A 22,284-nucleotide genomic window follows, 5' to 3' on the forward strand; every position below is an offset into this window, starting at 1 on the left:
CCTGGTCCTCTCATGAACTGTACTGGGACAGCTATAATAAGCACAAGTACCTAGGCTTCTTATTAACTAGCATCAGTCAGAAATCTGCAGTAAACATGAAGACACAAGTTCAATTTTAATAAAAATAAAGAATATATTTTCCTTTCTTTTCTAAAAAGTCTATCTTCCATTATGTTTGTCAGTGTTTTGCCCTTGAGGTCAAAATATTATTTAACTGTGATGGTATTACATAGTAGTAACCAAGTTCATTAAATGATTTACCACAGAGTTTGAAATTTATAACTCAAGTTTAAGAGGCCTAAAATTATAGCTCTATCTTAGAATAGTTATAAATCATTTGGGCAATTATCTTCTTTGTTACAGGAATAGTGGCACAAATAAGAACAAGATAAAGATAAATTTATTCTTAGGTGTGGAATTAACTATAAAGAGATAAACAAAAAAAGATATTTTCTCAATTTTATGAGGTTTTGAGATAATTAACTAATTATAATGCTTTAAGGTATATATTTTGAAAAATGTAAACACAATGCTACCTTGTTTACAATCTAATTAATGTAATCGAAGCAATAATTTACCATAGTGCTAAATCATTTATTCTGGCAATAAGATAATGTTATTTCCTAAAATACTCTATAAAATCATAGTTTAATCTTTGGTTATTTTATACCAATGTCAAGATATCCCTTCACTTTTTTCATTATTATCAAATGATGTAACATAAAGGAGTTTAAGTAAACTCAAGATTTGGATACCTTGTTAGCAATTTCTGAGTTTATTCAAAAGAACTACCCTGGCAAATAAACAAATATATTCTATCTTGTAGAGACCAAAGCTTTTCTTAAACACAAATATTTACCTATTTAAATCATCTATACATTACTATATTAAATATATTAACAATCTGGTAATAATTTTAGGTGTGTAGAAGCTAAATCTTTGTAACGTATCATATTTTTTCTAGTTTAAGTTTTAATAAAAACATATTTTTCAGGAGTTTGATGACCTCTGGCTTTTCTAGTCAGTTAAAATTACATGTCTTAACATACTTTATTTTTAAACTATTTACTATTCATATGTGACTATATTATAGAATCCTGCTCAATTTTCTTCTGTATCATGACAATTGAAAACACTAATAGGTAGATGCAAGTATTTTGTACATTACATGCATACATATGTGAATACAAAGTCACTTTCTATACATCACAAAAAAGTGATTTATATTTTATGTTTTGATTTTCAAACTTGCTTGTTTTTTACAATGAAGGATTTGTTTCTCTTATGTTCTACATGTTTTACCAAAAATAATGATTCACCTGTATCTTAGATTTAACATACTCCCTAATTTAGGAGAATATTAACTGTATTTTAAAGAGTAATACATTTGGGACTTAGAAGCGTCTGCTGTCTATAAAATAGAGAACCATAAGTTCTGCAATGAACATTGAAATCCTATCAACCTGCTTCTCAATTTCATTTCCTCCCCAGGTTGTTTGCTTCTGAATTCCATTCCAATTCTACCAAAGTTCTAGATTCTGGCTCTAGACTTAGCCAAAGAGGCTGAGATTCTAACCTCTCATTGTCATTTCCTGCCATTCATTTCCCCCAGAGACAACCTTTAATACACTCAGATGAAATCTTCTATGATATCAGCAATCCATATGACACCATGAAATGAAGGCGCCTTTCACCCTTAAAGGAATTGTCAGATGATAAAATTATGATCTTTTCATGAAGGGAAGCCACCCCACTATCCTGGAGATCCTTTGCCCTCATGAACATGCCTCAATTTAGATCTTGTCTCCTTTCCAGGACTCCTAGACATAAAGTCTCGTCATGCAGATTATGATAGGGGAGATCCTAAAACTCATGGAGAGTTTGCAATAAACTAGATCTTTCTTCCTTTGTTGAGATAAAACTGCTATTTCATCGATAATTACTAAGAACTGAGGGAAGATTCACTGTCCAGGTGTCATGATGGTATCATCTTACCTCTGTGAGAGGTATAAGAAATCACTGCTGGTACTATTACTCCTGCACCATCCCTTTGCAGTTAGCAGCCATCTTCCATTCCAGTCTTCACAAAACCCGATGCAATACCTCTGGAGGATCCTAACATGAGAAATGTGAATTTATCCATTACTTTCATATGTTTACAAGGCAAGATGATGAGGATATTGTTCCCAAATTAGTTGCTACACTTAAAAGCTTATATCACTCACAGAATGAATGTTTACTTAGAATCTGTATCCAAATCCTTTTCAAAGGAGATTTTCCTCTCATTTCAGGTCAATAGATTATTGATAGCATAAAAACAAATCTATCCCATGACATGCATCTTTCCCTTCCTACTTCTAATTTGATGGGAAGTCCTGGTAAGATCATTTTAAAATATAACTTACCTGGACTACAAAGGCAGGATACAAAACAAAGTTCAGAAGAAGGTACTTAGAGGATAAATACTTTCTAAGAGTAAGTATTGGGAAGTACTGAAGAAGTGAGAGAAATATAAGGAATGTTGCAAATGTTCAGAAAAGGAAATGATCATAATTCAGAGATAATATTCTTAAATAAAGGAAAGTAACCAAAGTTGATACTCAAAGGATACCCATGTTTGGATAAAAAGGAAAAAAGGGAAGGAATAACTATAGCCAAAAGAACAACAGCAAGCTAAATGAAATGGGGCTAATAAAACAGGTGTGAAAATACGGAGAAAGAAATGCTTGGAAATGCTCAAATAAATCAGAATATCCTTGTGTTGACACATGCTGCTTTCGTATCTGGAAACTCCCTACATACAAGGTTATTTCTTCTTAGCCTAGAGCCAGTAGCATTTACAATGATACTGGGATTTATTTTTCACACATAGAGGCACAAGATGATCTACGCTTTTCTTTATCTATTTGCTTTCCAAAGCTTCTGAACTGGAGATTAGCTTGCAGAGAAATTATGAAGGCGTGCTCTTGGAAACAAAATCTTTACCTCATAGTCATTGTGACCTTGCTATGTGCCAGTTATATTTTAACTACTTAATTGACTCCATCCTGGATATAAGTGAGAGCTACCTCTGCAGTAAAGAAAGTTTATGAAGAAGGTTTGGATTTTATCAAGATGTCTAAGACATGGGCTTCTCTTCTTGTCCTTTCCTTTTATTTCAGCTGTGCATCTTGTGGAAAGGTGCTGCTGTGGCCAATGGAATATAATCACTGCATCAATTTAAAGACAATGTGGGATGAACTTGCTCAGAGGGACCATGAAGTTACTGTGCTAGTATCTTCACCATCCTTGTGGGTCTCAATAAGCCATCTACCCTTAAATTTGAGGTTCACTCTACATCCTTCACTAAGAATGAGCTTGATTTGCTTTTTACAAAATGGATCAAGATATGGACATACGAGTTACCAAAGAATACATTATGGGCATATGATTCAAAGATGCAAAAAGCATATTATGAATATTCTGATACTGTTCAAAAGCTCTGTGAGGATGCAGTTTTGAACAAAAAACTTGTGAAAAAACTGCAGAATACAGATTTGATGTTGTTTTTGGACATGCCATTTCTCCTTGTGCTGAGCTGCTGTCTGAACTACTTAACCTACCTTTGGTCTACAGTCTTTGACTTACCACTGACAATACAAATGAAAAACTCTGTGGAGGGCTCATATTACCTCCTTCCTATGTACCTGTTATCATATCAGAACTTAGTGACAAAAGGACATTTATGGAGATGGTAACAAATATGTTGTATTAGCTATATTTTGACTTTGCATTTGAGACTTTTAACAAGAAGTAGTGGGATAAATTTTACAGTGAAGTATTAGGTAAGTCTGGTTTATTTAGTACGTTTTCCCTCTAGTAGATGGAAAGAAACCTTACTTCCTTTGTGTGGGTTAGAGTGCATATGTGTGTGTATATATATACATATAATTTAAAATAAAAAATAACTTGTATTTTCTTAGCTTTAGTGTCAAAATGGAAATAGAACGCTTCTCAGTCAAAATTTATCAACTATTCAAGAAAGCATGCAAAGTAATCTAGAACTGTGTGACACTGGAGATATCCCTCCATTTGACAATAATATTCCAATATGTGAATATTCTTGGGACTTGTTTATTTAGAAAGCTACATACTCACTGTGTTTTCGATAAACCATACTGCCTGTTATTTATTGCTGTAAAACTTAGCATTTAAAAGAGCAAACGTGAGAGAGCCTCCGGGAAGATGGCGGAAGAGTAAGATGTGGAGATCACCTTCCTCCCCACAGATACACCAGAAATACATCTACACTTGGAACAACTCCTACAGAACACCTACTGAACGCTGGCAGAAGACCTCAGACCTCCCAAAAGGCAAGAACCACCCCCCACCACCACGTACCTGGGTAGGACAAAAGAAAAAAGAATAAACAGAGACAAAAGAATAGGGACGGGACATGCACCAGTGGGAGGGAGCCGTGAAGGAGGAAAGGTTTCCACACACTAGGAAGCCCCTTCGTGGGCGGAGACTGCGGGTGGTAGAGGGGGAAAGCTTCGCAGCCGTGGAGGAGAGCGCAGCAACAGGGGTGCAGAAAGGAAAGCGGAGAGATTCCCGCACAGAGGATCGGTGCCGACCGGCACTCACCAGCCCGGGAGGCTTGTCTGCTCACTCGCCGGGGCGGGCGGGGCTGGGAGTTGAGGCTCGGGCTTCAGTCAGATCTCCGGGAGAGGACTGGGGTTGGAGGCGTGAACACAGCCTGCAGGTGGTTAGTGCCCCATGGCTAGCCGGGAGGGAGTCCGGGGAAAAGTCTGCACCTGCCGAAGAGGCAAGAGACTTTTTCTTCCCTCTTTGTTTCCTGGTGCGCGAGGAGAGGGGATTAAGAGCACTGCTTAAACGAGCTCCAGAGACTGGCGCAAGCTGCGGCTAAAGCGCGTACCCCAGAGACAGTCATGAGACACTAAGGCTGCTGCTGCGGCCACCAAGAAGCCTGTGTGCGAGCACAGGTCACTATCCACAGCCCCCTTCCGGGGAGCCTGTGCAGCCAGCCACTGCCAGGGTCCCGGGATCCAGGGACAACTCCCCCTGGAGAACGCACGGCGCACCTCAGGCTGGTGCAACGTCACGCCGGCCTCTGCCGCTGCAGGCCCGCCCCACACTCCATGCCCCTCCCTCCCCCCGGCCTGAGTGAGCCAGAGCCCCGGAATCAGCGGCTCCTTTAACCCCGTCCTGTCTGAGCGAAGAACAGACGCCTTCTGGTGACCTACACGCAGAAGCAGGGCCAAGTCCAAAGCTGAGACCCTGGGAGCTGTGAGAACAAAGAAGAGAAAGGGAAATCTCTCCCAACAACCTCAGAAGCAGCGGATTAAAGCTCCACAATCAACTTGATGTACTCTGCATCTGTGGAATACATGAATAGACAATGAATCATCCCAAATTGAGGAGGTGGACTTTGACAGCAAGATTTATGATTTTTTCCCCTTTTCCTCTTTTTGTGAGTATGTATGTGTATGCTTCTGTGTGAGATTTTGTCTGTATACCTTTGCTTCCACCATTTGTCCTAGGGTTCTATCTGTCCGTGTTTTTTTTTTTCTTTTTTGTGTTAATTTTTTTCTTAATAATTTTTTTATTTTAATAACTTTATTATATTTTCTTACTTTTTTTTACTTTTATTTTACTTATCTTTATTTTATCTACTTTACTTTTATTTTACTTTATCTTCTTTCTTTTTTTTTGCTTCCTTCCCCCTTCCTGCCTTCCCTCCTTCCTCCCTCCCTCCCTCCTTTCTTTCTTTCTTTCTCTCTACTTCTACTAATTTTTTCTTTCTACTTTTTCTCCCTTTTATTCTGAGCAATGTGGATGAAAGGCTCTTGGTGCTCCAGCCAGGAGTCAGTGCTGTGCCTCTGAGGTGGGAGAGCCAATTTCAGGACATTGATCCACAAGAGACCTCCCAGCTCCACATAATATAAAATGGCGAAAATCTCCCACAGATCTCCATCTCAACACCAGCACCCAGCTTCACTCAACGACCAGCAAGCTACACTGTTGAACATCTTATGCCAAACAAATAGCAAGACAGGAACAAAACCCCACCCATTAGCAGAGGGGCTGCCTAAAATCATAATAAGTCCACAGACACCCCAAAACACACCACCAGATGTGGACCTGCCCACCAGAAAGACAAGATCCAGCCTCATCCACCAGAACACAGGCACTAGTACCCTCCACCAGGAAGCCTACACAACCCACTGAAACAACCTTAGCCACTGGAGACAGATATCAAAAACAACGGGAACTACGAACCTGCAGCCTGCAAAAAGGAGACCCCAAACACAGTAAGATAAGCAAAATGAGAAGACAGAAAAACACACAGCAGATGAAGGAGCAAGATAAAAACCCACCAGACCTAACAAATGAAGAGGAAATAGGCAGTCTACCTGAAAAAGAATTCAGAATAAGGATAGTAAAGATGATCCAAAATCTTGGAAATAGAATAGACAAAATGCAAGAAACATTTAACAAGGACCTAGAAGAATTAAAGATGAAACAAACAACGATGAACAATGCAATAAATGAAATTAAAAGTACTCTAGATGGGATCAATAGCAGAATAACTGAGGCAGAAGAACAGATAAGTGACCTGGAAGATAAAATAGTGGAAATAATTACTGCAGAGCAGAATAAAGAAAAAAGAATGAAAATAACTGAGGACAGTCTCAGAGACCTCTGGGACAACATTAAACGCACCAACGTTCGAATTACAGGAGTTCCAGAAGAAGAAGAGGAAAAGAAAGGGACTGAGAAAATATTTGAAGAGATTATAGTTGAAAACTTCCCTAATATGGGAAAGGAAATAGTTAATCAAGTCCAGGAAGCACAGAGAGTCCCATACAGGATAAATCCAAGAAGAAATACGCCAAGACACATATTAATCAAACTGTCAAAAATTAAATACAAACAAAACATATTAAAAGCAGCAAGGGAAAAACAACAAATAACACACAAGGGAATCCCCATAAGGTTAACAGCTGATCTCTCAGCAGAAACTCTGCAAGCCAGAAGGGAGTGGCAGGACATATTTAAAGTGATGAAGGAGAAAAACCTGCAACCAAGATTACTCTACCCAGCAAGGATCTCATTCAGATTTGATGGAGAAATTAAAACCTTTACAGACAAGCAAAAGCTGAGAGAGATCAGCACCACCAAACCGTCTTTACAACAACTGCTAAAGGAACTTCTCTAGGCAAAAAACACAAGAGAAGGAAAAGACCTACAATAACGAACTCTAAACAATTAAGAAAATGGGAATAGGAACATACATATCGATAATTACCTTAAATGTAAATGGACTAAATGCTCCCACCAAAAGACACAGATTGGCTGAATGGATACACAGACAAGACCCATATATTTGCTGTCTACAAGAGACCAACTTCAGACCTAGAAATACATATAGACTGAAAGTAAGGGGATGGAAAAAGATATTCCATGCAAATGGAAACCAAAAGAAAGCTGGAGTAGCAATTCTCATATCAGACAAAATAGACTTTAAAATAAAGAATATTAGAAGAGACAAAGAAGGACACTACATAATGATCAAGGGATTGATCCAAGAAGAAGATATAACAATTGTAAATATTTATGCACCCAACATAGGAGCACCTCAATACATAAGGCAAATACTAACAGCCATAAAAGGGGAAACTGACAGTAACACATACATAGTAGGGGAATTTAACACCCCACTTTCACCAATGGACAGATCATCCAAAATGAAAATAAATAAGGAAACACAAGCTTTAAATGATATATTAAACAAGATGGACTTAATTGATATTTATAGGACATTCCATCCAAAAACAACAGAATACACATTTTTCTCAAGTGCTCATGGAACATTCTCCAGGATAGATCATATCTTGGGTCACAAATCAAGCCTTGGTAAATTTAAGAAAATTGAAATTGTATCAAGTATCTTTTCTGACCACAACACTATGAGAACTATATATCAATTACAGGAAAAGATCTGTAAAAAATACAAACACATGGAGGCTGAACAATACACTACTTAATAACGAGGAAATAAAAAAATATCTAGAAACAAATGACAATGGAGACACGATGACCCAAAATCTATGGGATGCAGCAAAAGCAGTTCTAAGAGGGAAGTTTATAGCAATACAACATACCTTAAAGTACAGGAAACATCTCGAATAAACAACCTAACCTTGCACCTAAAGCAGTTAGAGAAAGAAGAACAAAAAATACCCAAAGTTAGCAGAAGGAAAGAAATCATAAATATCAGATCAGAAATAAAAGAAAAAGAAATGAAGGAAACGATAGCAAAGATCAATAAAATTAAAAGCTGGTTCTTTGAGAAGATAAACAAAATAGATAAACCACTAGCCAGACTCATCAAGAAAAAAAGGGAGAAGACTCAAATCAACAGAATTAGAAATGAAAAAGGAGAAGTAACAACTGACACTGCAGAAATACAAAAGATTAAGAGAGATTACTACAAGCAACTATATGCCAATAAAATGGACAATCTGGAAGAAATGTACAAATTCTTAGAAATGTACAACCTGCCAAGACTGAATCAGGAAGAAATAGAAAATATGAACAGACCAATCACAAGCACTGAAATTGAAACTGTGATTAAAAATCTTCCAACAAACAAAAGCCCAGGACCAGATGACTTCACAGGCGAATTATATCAAACATTTAGAGAAGAGCTAACACCTATCCTTCTCAAACTCTTCCAAAATATAGCAGAGGGAGGAACACTCCCAAACTCATTCTACGAGGCCACCATCACCTTGATACCAAAACCAGACAAGGATGTCACAAAGAAAGAAAACTACAGGCCAATATCACTGATGAACATAGATGCAAAAATCCTCAACAAAATACTAGCAAACAGAATCCAACAGCACATTAAAAGGATCATACACCATGATCAAGTGGGGTTTATTCCAGGAATGCAAGGATTCTTCAATATACGCAAATCAATCAATGTGATAAACCATATTAACAAATTGAAGGAGAAAAACCATATGATCATCTCAATAGATGCAGAGAAAGCTTTCGACAAAATTCAACACTGATTTATGATAAAAACCCTGCAGAAAGTAGGCATAGAGGGAACTTTCCTCAACATAATAAAGGCCATATATGACAAACCCACAGCCAACATCATCCTCAATGGTGAAAACCTGAAAACATTTCAACTAAGATCAGGAACAAGACAAGGTTGCCCACTCTCACCACTCTTATTCAACAGAGTTTTGGAAGTTTTAGCCACAGCAATCAGAGAAGAAAGGGAAATAAAAGGAATCCAAATCAGAAAAGAAGAAGTAAAGCTGTCACTGTTTGCAGATGACATGATACTATACATAGAGAATCCTAAAGATGCTACCAGAAAACTACTAGAGCTAATCAATGAATTTGGTAAAGTAGCAGGATACAAAATTAATGCACAGAAATCTCTTGCATTCCTACACACTAATGATGAAAAATCTGAAAGTGAAATCAAGAAAACACTCCCATTTACCATTGCAACAAAAAGAATAAAATATCTAGGAATAAACCTACCTAAGGAGACAAAAGACCTGTATGCAGAATATTATAAGACACTGATGAAAGAAATTAAAGATGATACAAATAGATGGAGAGATATACCATGTTCTTGGATTGGAGAATCAGCATTGTGAAAATGACTCTGCTACCCAAAGCAATCTACAGATTCAATGCAATCACTATCAAACTACCACTGGCATTTTTCACAGAACTAGAACAAAAAATTTCACAATTTGTATGGAAACACAAAAGACTCCGAATAGCCAAAGCAATCTTGAGAACAAAAAACGGAGCTAGAGGAATCAGGCTCCCTGACTTCAGACTATACTACAAAGCTACAGTAATCAAGACAGTATGGTACTGGCACAAAAACAGAAAGATAGATCAATGGAACAGGATAGAAAGCCCAGAGATAAACCCATGCACATATGGTCACCTTATCTTTGATAAAGGAGGCAGGAATGTACAGTGGAGAAAGGACAGCCTCTTCAATAAATGGTGCTGGGAAAACTGGACAGGTACATGTAAAAGTATGAGATTAGATGACTCCCTAACACCATACACAAAAAGAAGCTCAAAATGGATAAAAGACCTAAATGTAAGACCATAAACTATCAAACTCTTAGAGGAAAACATAGGCAGAACCCTCTATGACATAAATCACAGCAAGATCCTTTTTGACCCACCTCCTAGAGAGATGGAAATAAAAACAAAAGTAAACAAGTGGGACCTAATGAAGCTTCAAAGCTTTTGCACAGCAAATAAACCATAAACAAGACCAAAAGACAACCCTTAGAATGGGAGAAAATATTTGCAAATGAAGCAGCTGACAGAGGATTAATCTCCAAAATTTATAAGCAGCTCATGCAGCTCAATAACAAATAAACAAACAACCCAATCCAAAAATGGGCAGAATACCTAAATAGACATTTCTCCAAAGAAGATATACAGACTGCCAACAAACACATGAAAGAATGCTCAACATCATTAATCATTAAAGAAATGCAAATCAAAACTAAAATGAGGTATCATCTCACACTGGTCAGAATGGCCATCATCAAAAAATCTAGAAACAATAAATGCTGGAGTGGGTGTGGAGAAAAGGGAACACTCTTGCACTGTTGGTGGTAATGTAAATTGATACAGCCACTATGGAGAACAGTATGGAGGTTCCTTAAAAAACTACAAATAGATCTACCATATTACCCAGCAATCCCACTACTGGGCATATACCCTAAGAAAACCATAATTCAAAAAGAGTCATGTACCAAAATGTTCATTACAGCTCTATTTACAATAGCCCGGAGATGGAAACAACCTAAGTGTCCATCATCGGATGAATGGATAAAGAAGATGTGGCACATATATACAATGGAATATTACTCAGCCATAAAAAGAAATGAAATTGAGCTTTTTGTAATGAGGTGGAAAGAACTAGAGTCTGTCATACAGAGTGAAGTAAGTCAGAAAGAGAAAGACAAATACCGTATGCTAACACATATATATGGAATTTAAGAAAAAAAAAATGTCATGAAGAACCTAGGGGTAAGACAGGAATAAAGACACAGACCTACTAGAGAACGGATTTGAGGATATGGGGAGGGGGAAGGGTGAGCTGCGACAAAGCGAGAGAGAGGCATGGACATATATACACTACCAAATGTAAGGTAGATAGCTAGTGGGAAGCAGCCGCATAGGACAGGGAGATCAGCTCGGTGCTTTGTGACCGCCTGGAGGGGTGGGATAGGGAGGGTGGGAGGGAGGGAGACGCAAGAGGGAAGAGATATGGGAACATATGTATATGTATAACTGATTCACTTTGTTATAAAGCAGAAACTAACACACCATTGTAAGGCAATTATACTCCAATAAAGATGTAAAAATAATAAAAAATAAAATAATAAAATAAAAGAGCAAACGTATCATTTGCTCATGATCCTATGAATCAGCAACTTGGGCTGGGCTCAGGGAAATGTTTCTTCTTTGAGGCTTGTCTGGGCTTACTCATTAGCCTACGGTTAGTTATCAGCTTGGCTGCGGTGGATCAGTCCAAGAAAGTGTCACTCTCATGGCTGGGATTTGGCAGATTGGCAGGATACTATGATTGTCTCTTCCATGTGACCTCTCCAACAGAAAAGCTTGGAATTTTTCACATGACAGAAGAATTCTAGAATAGTTTGTATGAAAGTTTTAGGCCTAGATTTGGAAGTCACACAATATCACTTCTGCCACCTTCTATTGGTAAAACAAGTCACAACACAAGCCCAAATTCAAAAGGTGAAGAAGTAGCCTCCACCTCTCAATAGGAGGAGTTTCAAAGACTACGTAGCCACTTTTAATATACTATAGTAAGAAACTTCGTTAAATATATTTAAAAATCAAGTGAAAGTCAGTCATGATTAAATATAATTTTAAACCTGGGTGTAGTAAAAAAAATCTACTTCATGTACAAGAAAGTATGACACTTTGTGTAAACTTTATGTTTACTTGTCTTTAAAATTAAACATTTCTATGGTTTCCCTGGTGGCGCAGCGTTTTAGAGTCCGCCTGCCGATGCAGGGGACAGCGGTTCGTGCCCCGGTCCGGGAAGATCCCACACGCCCTGGAGCGGCTAGGCCCGTGAGCCATGGCCGCTGAGCCTGCGCGTCCGGAGCCTGTGTTCTGCAACGGGAGTGGCCACAACAGTGAGAGGCCCACGTACCGCAAAGAAAAAAAAAAAAAATTGAACATTTTATGAACTTATACCTGAGGTTCCTTTCAGCTTTCAGCATCAAAGTCTCTGATATCTGTCTTCTAGATTCAGTTCTTCTATTATTTTAATATCTCTAACATCTCCATCATCTAATATATCTATTAAGAAGGAAAATTACTTAGTGTGGATGAGTTATCTCTGGGAATTATCTAGTATTACTCCTTCCCTCTCAATGGATTAAAATTCATTTGCTAAGTAAATCTAAAACACTGGGGATTAATATTAGAATTATCAATGTCTGCTTTCTGATTCTACAACACTACAGTTTGAAAAATGAAGCAGAAGGCAAAGTTCCAGAATATTTTTCATATCTGGATGATTTCTAATCTTGATTCTGTGAGTACATTCATTCAACTATAAATATTTATTGAGCTTCTTCTTGTTTGAGGGGGGGTGAAGCACAGAAGGAAATTAATAAATATTTATTGAGAATTTACACTTCTCCAGGAAATCTTCTACATCCTTTACATTTATTAACTCATGAAAGACACATATAGAAATCCTGTTCATAGGCACTATTATTCTCGTCATTTTATAAATATGGAAACTTAAGTAAGATAACCTACTCAGGTTCTCTTGGGGAAGAAGTGATGGAGATGGGGTTAAAACACAGCAGTCTGGCCCCTGAACCTAAGCACTTGTATATTGCATTAACTGACAGAAAAGCATGAGACTGTAATTTCAAAACTCCATGTACGATTTGGAGAAACATTGTGCTAAGCACCAAGTGTGCTGCAATATAGAAGACCAAGAAGATTAGTTTTTCTTGATGTTGGTGGTCTTTATAACAAACACTCTCCATAGTCAGCATATACCGCTGAACTAACCAAACTTATTTTTGCCAGGAGAGATGCTCCCTCACCACCATTTACTCATAGATACATATAAAGCATCTTTGTGTTTGGGAAGTATTGTAAAAATTTTGGAAACCTAAGAAAAGTATCCCTTCCAAATTGATCTTAACCATCCTTGACAGAAATTCATAATTACTCTCAATGCCTAAGAATATTTAAAAGGGTAATTTACAATTACAAAGGAAATAAATATCCGAGTTATATCAACATTAAACTTTGATTACATATATAGTATATGAGGTTATAGGATGTAGTGGCTTGGAGAATAGAGCCAAGGTCAAAGTCTCAGGAACAAATTCTGCTAAAAATTAATCAAGGATCACAGATCATAGAAAATAAGCTCTTAGATGAGATTCCATTGCCAGGGCATGCAAGGCAATGTGAAGGAAAACAGAGCATCAAATGCCAAACAATCAAAGTAGAAAGCTGGCTGGTGAATGACGTGGGAGGATGAGTAGGCCTATCTGGAATAAAAGACTAAACAAATAACCCAAAGACCAAAGTTTCTAAGATAAAAATTAATCAGGAATCATAAGTCATAGAAAATAAGCTCGTAAATGAGATACCATAATAAGCACATGCACAGCAATGGGAAGGAAAACAGGGCACCAAATAACAATCAAAGTAGAATGCTGGGCTGTGAATGGGGCGGGTGCATTGGCCTGTGAGAATATGACTAAGCAAATAATCCAAAGCCACGAAAAAGCTTAGAGAAATTGTAGGTAAATAAGGGGACAGAGGTGAAAGCGATTGACACAAATAGACTTTTACAACCAAGACAGTTTTCCAGTCTGACTTTCCAGAAGTTTTTTGTCATTCCTTGAAAAAGAAGCCATCACAGCATTGCTGATTTATTCTAGGAATAGAAACTAACAAAGGAGATCCTTTGATCAAGTTATAAACACTAAAGGAATATTTTTCAGCTTTGGGCAGGTGAGTCTCCTTTATCACTCATTCCCACTTGTTCATAATATTTATTTTTAGCTTTTCCAGTATTTATAATTTTTCTGGAGACCAAAGAGACAAGTTTAGATATGGGAAAACACTTCACAGTCTGAATCATGTGATACTTCCTTAGCCTCCTATCCTTTCTAGGCAGTTATCAAGCAGCCTTCCCTTTATATTAGATTGTAGTAATTGATACAGTCAGAATGTTTCAAATTTCCTAGGACAGAAAAAATAAATGACATAGAGATGGAAGTGAAAGACATCATTTCATTTAGTGCACCTCATTCATCATGCCCTTTCTTGATCACAGATGGTCCAAGAATTTAGTCCCACAATAAGCTTTCTTCTTTAAAACATACAAGAAAGTGTGAGACTTTAAGTTATGCAAGGGAAAGCTATTCATTCTTAGTGATATATGCATCATTAGGGAAGCTTCTTAAACCACTGAGGTTTCTCTTCTTGCCTTTCTCTATACTCCTAGAGGAAATTCAATTTCCTATGAGTAACCTGTTTATTCTCTGGTGGCTAGCTAAGTGACACTGGAGACCAGATTGAAATAAGTGTGAACAGTGCAAATTCATCATGCTGCAGGTCCTTGTTTAATGTGGAAAGTCATTAATAACCTTTAGAAAACAATCTCTATGGGGGTGAGATCAAGTTGGTGAAATAGGAAGGCCCTGAACTTACCTCCTCCCATGGACACACCAAAATACAACTATTCAGAAAGCAACTATCTTTGAGAACAACTTGAAGACTAGCATAAAAGAGTTCCCACAACTAAAGATATAAAGAAGGAGCCACAACTAGACAAGTAGGAGGAGCAGAGATTCAGTCTAACAAGGACCCACACCCTGGGGTTGGCCACCCACAAACAGGAGGAATATCACAACCACAGACGTTCTCCTCCAGGAGAAAGGGGTCTGAGCCCCCACTTCAGGCTCCCCATTTTGGTAAGATAGGCCCCCAGAATGTCTGGCTTTGCAAACCAGACGGGCTTACATTCGAGAGAACAGGAGACCCTGTAAACAGAGATTCTATTCTCAAAGTGTGCACACAAAATCTCACACAGTCTGAGTCCCAGTGAAGAGGCAGTAGTTAAAAAGGCACCTGGGTGAGACCCACTTGCTGATCTTGGCGAGTCTCCTGGAGAGGCATTGTGCAGCTGGGACTCCACCTAGGGATGGAGACTCTGGTGGCAGCCATTTTGGGGATTTTGTTCTACCATGCTAACATTGGCAAACACCATTTTGGAAGCCTCTCTCTAACCTATTAGCACCAGGGGCTTGCCTGCCAGTAGGTCCATGGCAATCACACAATGCTGGGTCATCCTTGGAAGATGGGGATGCTCAGTTAGTTAAAAAAAAACAAAAGTTTAAAATGTTAGAGCATTAAGTAAAAATGCACAAATATCATCAATGTGATACAAGCCCAATGCTATGCAGGAAAATGACCATTTAGAATGTAATATTCATCACATACTTAAATAATTACAGAGAGATATTGACTTAGAATTAAAATCTGTTAGTTAACTTGAACATGTAATACATAAAACAAGAATTAATCTTTAACAATTATTTGAACCTGGGTTCAAAGGTGCAGAGGGGAGAAGTTATTGTAAGCTGTGTAAGTCTCTCACTTAACATGTATTTTTTTCCTTCTCTTTTTTCTGTATATATGTTTGTTTAAATTATAAAACACTGGCATTGTTTGTTCATCTTGACCAACACAGACTTGAAGCTTTATTGCTATATCTTCTAAGAAAAAATGGATACAAATTTACATATATTCATTTTCCTATTTTCTTTTTCAGGAAGACTCACTACATTGTGTGAATTGATGGGGAAAACTGATATTTGACTGATAAGAAGCTACTGGGACTTTCAATTTCTCCACCCACTCTTACCAAATTTTGAATTTGTTGGAAGACTCCACAGCAAACCTGCCAAACCACTGCCTAAGGTAAACTGGTGTCTTGAATAGTTTTCCATTCCCAGTCCAAATACTGTCTTATGGAAAAGAAACGGACAATATATAAAATTTCTTCACACCATGCCCTCACCTATTATGTGTTTCAGGTTTTATTATCACTGAAGATTCTGAGCTACATAACAGTCATGAAAAGTAAGAGAGAAATGCAAGATTGTGTGGATATAGCCACTATAAAAAAGTCTTCCAACACATAAGAAATTATATTTTTTTTTAACAAATGTGTATTCTTTGTCTGCTAGATACCAGATTCTACACTCCGAAATGAAGAAGGAGGGGTGAATGAGATAGACACAGTTGTAGTCCTTAGGGATATTATAGACTGGTCAGCCAGAAAAACTATAAATGTTAAATAGTTATTTACAATCAAGTACAAATCACAAAATGCATAAAACTGAGGTAATGTGGGAGCTTATCTCTTGTATTTTATTAAAATAAATTGCAATGAGGTATTTAAAAGAATTAAATTCTGATAATGTGATATTAAAAGTGGAAATATGTGAGAGTATTCAAAGGTTATGGAATCTGGTGCTTTAATATATGGTACTATGATAGCTAGGAAATATACAAAAGCCAAATCCTGCCGGTAGTGCCTTTCCTATAAAATATGGATGCACAAGAAAAAAAGAAGAAAAATGAGGGAGGGGGTTTACTTACCTATCTCATTGGAGTGGTGTGAGAATAAAATTGTCTAATACAGTAATTCTTCATTATATACAGATTCTGTATTTTCAAATTTTCCTACTCACTAAAATTTATTTGTAACCCCAGAATCAATATTTGTAGTACTTCATGGTCATTCACAGCTATATACAGAGCAGCAAAAAAGTTACTCACTGGACGTGCATGTTCCCAGTTAAGCATTGAACAAGGCAATCCTCTGCCTTTTTGTTGCCGCTCTCATACTGTAAATAAGTGTCCTTTTCAGGTCTAATTAATGCCACATTTTTGCATTTGAGTGCTTTTTGTTGGTGATGTCGCTGTTTGGAATGGCCCCCAAGGAGAGCGCTGACATGTTTTCTATTGTTCCGGAAAAGAAGTAAGAAGGCTGTGATGTGCCTTAGGAAGAAAATATGTTTGCCAGATAATCTTCATTCCATTCCATGAGTTATAGCACTGTTGGCTATGAGTTCAGTGTTGATGAATCAACAATATATGTTAAACAAGGTGTTTTAAAACAGAAACACACATAAAACCAGCTTATGTGTTGAGCAGTTGACAAAAATGTTGCGACAAGAAGCTTGGGTGAAACCAGGAGCAATGATTCATTACTCACAAATGACATGTTTGTGGCAACTTTATAGAACATAATTACTAAGAATAAAAAGAATCGACTGGATACATAAAGCCCATACACAGTGCCAAGGACATAGTGCTTGATAAATATTAGCTATTGTGACAAATTTCTCAGTGCCCCTTTTGACAAAAGGAATTTGTCTCAGAAACCAAAGTAAGAAGAAGAAAATGTTAAAATTGTATTTGAAGCTTTAAGCAGTCTCACTAGTATCTAGACTGGAGGGATTCCTTCTGGTATATGTACTTGTGTATGTGTCATACTGGCAAACTCATGATATTTTTTCCCAAAAAAATTGTTCTCATCATATTTGAGATCAAAGAACTTCACAGCACAAAATAGAACAGAAATTATTGTATCCTGATAATACAATTCATGGAAATAAGCCTCTCTCAGGAATTGGTTGTAGTGGTGCATTAAAAATCATCCAGTAATGCATAAAGATATAGCTCTATTTCAATCATGTAAACTGCCTGACCTCACTAGCTAGGCTTGGAAACAAATAAAGTAAAGTAGATATCAGAGAGGAAGTGCCTAGTTTAGTATTAACCTGCACAATAGGCTACAAATTTTAAAATGTAAATGAAAGTTTTCCATAACGTTATGTCATGAGCCACAATTAGTTCATAGATAGCCTGATCAGATGTTTTACCCAATAAATCACACTCTCGTGGAGTAAAATCCACCCAAAATAAACAATTTACGGCAAAATCTGTCACATTCATTATAAGTCATAGCATTAATTCCCTTAAAATATCTGGGCCATGATCAGAAGTAAAATTAAATTTATACTCAAAATTTAAACATCCCATATAAAAATAATGATAATATTTGACATTGTAATTTCATTAGGTTTTGAATGAAAATAGAGAGAAATAAACTACAGGAAGTTTTGAAAAGCTATTTCCTTAAGAGAGATGAAATTAATATAGCATGCCCAGTGTTATCAGAGCATGAGGTAGAAAGAAAAAGGAAATAATATTTTAAGATAAGGAAAATTGCTTTCATCAGTCTTTTTCTCTTTCAGTCAATTAATGTAATATCACCAGAAGTTTAATAGATCAGAATCTTAACTGAGGATTAAATTTAGGGAACCTGTCAATATTGGGAATTTGAAACACCAATAAATAAATAATAAATTGTGATTAACAAATTCAGAGCCATTTATTTATATATAGATGATTTAACAAGAGCACTTTCATTCTTCTACCAAAGCAATTATATGTAACCTCATAATCAGGTTATATTATCATATGTAGCCTTTATAATTAGGAAAGCCTGTACACCAAAAGAGACATCCTGAAAACTGCCAAGAAGAAAAGTAGACCAATTCAGTAACAAATACACTGGGCATAGAATGACATAAAATCTCAAGAAGCCGAGCTACAGACAGATTCTCTGTTAGGAATTCAGGTCCTTTTAAATATTTGTCTTCTGTCAACTCCTCCAAACAACACCAAAAAAAATCCAAACAAACAAAAAATACCTTGTTGATCAAGCAAGGCTAGGTTTATTTGACTTATTATAGGAAAAAAGAACAGCACTTTGACAGAGTTTTATTACTTTTCAGCAGAGGAAAGTCAGGGGAAGATAATTCTAAGGTGTTGGGGCCTGGTTGGTGATATCAAGGAAGAATTTGTAAAGTGAGGAACAGTTTGGGACTGGGCAAAGTTCAAGGCATAACTTTGGATTGCTGGACACAGTGAGGTCAGGTCTTGATTTTGTCTGGGTGAGCAAGCCACGTGTTTTAATAAGCACACGATTTTACTTGGTCACAATCCTGTCATCCTGGGACAAATTACTAAGTCATTGTTGCTGGAACTTAGCATTATTTAACACATAACTAGAAAAAAAATTCCTGGTCCTGCTATTGTTTGAGACATGGAATAAAAATTACACTGTTTTCAAAACTCACTTAAGAAAATTAAACCTGTGCTGTCACAACGTAAAATGTTCTTCACTGGAAACTTTACTGCTGTCTCTTGTTGATAAGTAATAAATAAATCATACTTGCCTAGTAGTCAATGATTATACATTGATTAAAGAAAATAGATTTCATATTACACATCTCTTTCCAAGGGGGTTTAAGGTTTGGCATGTTAGAAGATGAGACATTCTAACAATACTTCTTTCTTTAGAAATATACATATTCATTTCCTTCAAACAAACTAAAACAAGAATAAATGAAACAAACAAACAAAACTCTCTCTTTCTCTCTTTGCTGATGCCCCTTTGTAGTACAGCAAATTATTTCTTTTCAGGAAATCAAAAAGTTGTCCAAAGCTCTGGAGAAGATGGCATTGTATTATTTAGTTTGGGCTCAATGGTCCAAAACCTTCCAGAAGGAAAGGCTAACATGATTGTATTGGTCCCTGCCCAGATTCCACAGAAGGTATGATACATTGCCTTTGTGCTGAACAACTACTTGAATGACTCTCTTTAATGTCTATGGAGTGGGTCCATTAAAATAGTTTTTGCAAGGGGGAGAGAATTTCATAACACAATTAGATCAAAATGAACTGGTATATCTGTTTTTCTTTTGAAGTCAAATTTTTAAATGGTGCAAGGGGGACTCATGTGCTTAAATATTCCAATTCAAGTTTTACTTTGTTCTCAGAGACACTTCTATATTAGAGGTTATGTGTGAGGTTTCCGTGCTATTAAGTTAATAGTAAGAACACAAGAATGTCCAAATCTAACTCCACAAATAATGATTTTTCCCAGAGGAGTTCCTGGGGGACTGTGGAAGTTCTGAGCAGCAGAGAGACATTGTGTTACAGTTCAGTTAGTAGCTGCACTCGATATTCAATATTCAAAATAGAATTTTGAAAAAGGCTGAGTTGAAGCATAAAGATTCAAATCCTTCTTCCTGTTCCTGCTCTCTCTTTTCCCAAGATGAAAAGAGCATATATCTTTTTTCTTTCCTTCTTTCTTTTTAAAACATCTTTATTGGAGTATAATCGCTTTACAATAGTGTGTTAGTTCTGCTTTATAACAAAGTGAATCAGTTATACATATGCATATATCCCCATATCTCTTCCCTCTTGCGTCTCCCTCCCTCCCACCCTCCCTATCCCACACATCTAGGTGGTCACAAAGCACCGAGCTGATCTCCCTGTGCTGTGCGGCTGCTTCCCACTAGCTATCTATTTTATGTTTGGTAGTATATATATGTCCATGCCACTCTCACTTTGTCCCAGCTTACCCTTCCCCCTCCCCGTATCCTCAAGTCCATTCTCTAGTAGGTCTGTGTCTTAAAACCAGTCGTTGAGTAAAAGACCAAGAGAGACCCCTGGAAGCCATGCTTTGTTTCCTGTTAAAGCAGAGAAGGGTGACAGGAAGAGGCATAGGCTCTGAATTTAAGGTCTCTTAGTCCTGTCCATTAACAACTTGGCCTAATCAACATACGGTTCTGACCAATTGGATTAACAGCTACTTTCTCAGAGGTGGGGAGGAAGAGGAGAGGCAAAAACTGGAAAGCATGGGAGTAGTCAGGGTTAGCACAGAGAAAATTACAGAAGTGCTCCCTGGTAAATCCTATAGTTATTCTTATGACAGTATAAATCCATCTGAGCTCTCTCACTAGTGGTGAACTACTTTCCACCTTCAGGCATGATCTAAACTGCCCCAAAACAACCCAAACAATTTTTATCTTCTACAGCCTGGAATCAGGCTGACTGCCTTGACAAGTAATAGACAGCCACCTACCTTAAAAAAAAAAAATTGCCCCAGTAACCTAGGATTCCTTGGGATTTCATCCCATTGAGAAGTGAGAATTTCAGTATCCATGAATTTTTTGGGCTGGATATAGCATATTCGATACCTTCTAAATTAGTGTTTTCCATTGTATAAAATGCATTTAGATCTCCTGAAAGCATAAACTGCTACTTTGCCTATTTTAGCATATAATGGTCAGTGAAAATTAATGTGGCATTGTCTTTTTTAAAATTTTATCACTTGTATTATTCTTCAGTTCCTAGCTTTATATAAAAACGTGTAAAACTGTGCATGGATAACTCCACTCTTAGAAACTAGAAACTTTGAGGGAAAAAAACTGAGATAATATCTTGAAAAATTCATACTTAAAAGATTATAGGAGATTGGTTCAAGATGGCAGAGTAGAAGGACGTGCTCTCATCTCCTCTTATGAGAGCACCGGAATCACAACTTACTAATGAACAATCATCAACTGGAAGACACTGCAACTCACCAAAAATGATATCTGACATCCAAAGACAAAGGAGAAGCCACAATGAGATGGTAGGAGGGGTGCAGTCTCAATAAAATCAAATCCCATAACTGCTGGGTAGGTGACTTACACTGGAGAACACTTATACCACAGAAGTCCACCAACTGGAGTGTAGGTTCTGAGCCCCACATCAGGCTTCCCAACCTGGGGGTCCGGCCACAGAAGGAGGAATTCCTAGATAATCAGACTTTGAAGGCTAGTGGTATTTGATTGCAGGACTTTGACAGAACTGAGGGAAACAGAGACTCCACTCTTGGAGGGCACACACAAAGTAGTGTGTACATTGGGAAACAGGGGAAGGAGCAGTGACCCAATAGAAGAATGAACTAGACCTACCTGCTAGTGTTGGAGGGTGTCCTGCAGAGGCAGCGAGTGACAGTGTCTCACTGTGAGGACAAGGACACTGGCAGCAGAAGTTCTGGGAAGTACTTCTTGGTGTGAGCTCTCCCAGAGCCCGCCATTAGCCTCACCAAAGAGCCTGGGTAGGCTTCATTTTTGGGTCACCTCATGGCAAACAATGAACAGGGAGGGAACCCAGCCCCACCCATCAGCAGACAAGTGGATTAAAGTTTTATTGAGCTCTGCCCACCACAGCAACAGCCAGCTCTACCCACCACCAGTCCCTCCCATCAGGAAACTTGCACAA

General features: G+C 37.5%; 1 pseudogene; it reads left to right on the forward strand.

Annotated features, from left to right (window-relative positions):
- Positions 1-3,114: 3,114 nt before the first annotated feature.
- On the forward strand, positions 3,115-21,389 carry LOC114902387 (annotated as a pseudogene).
- Positions 21,390-22,284: the final 895 nt, after the last annotated feature.

The sequence above is a fragment of the Monodon monoceros genome, unplaced genomic scaffold, assembly GCF_005190385.1.
Source record: "Monodon monoceros isolate NGI ecotype Baffin Bay Population unplaced genomic scaffold, NGI_Narwhal_1 Super_Scaffold_20, whole genome shotgun sequence".
Taxonomy (NCBI): Eukaryota; Metazoa; Chordata; class Mammalia; order Artiodactyla; family Monodontidae; genus Monodon; species Monodon monoceros.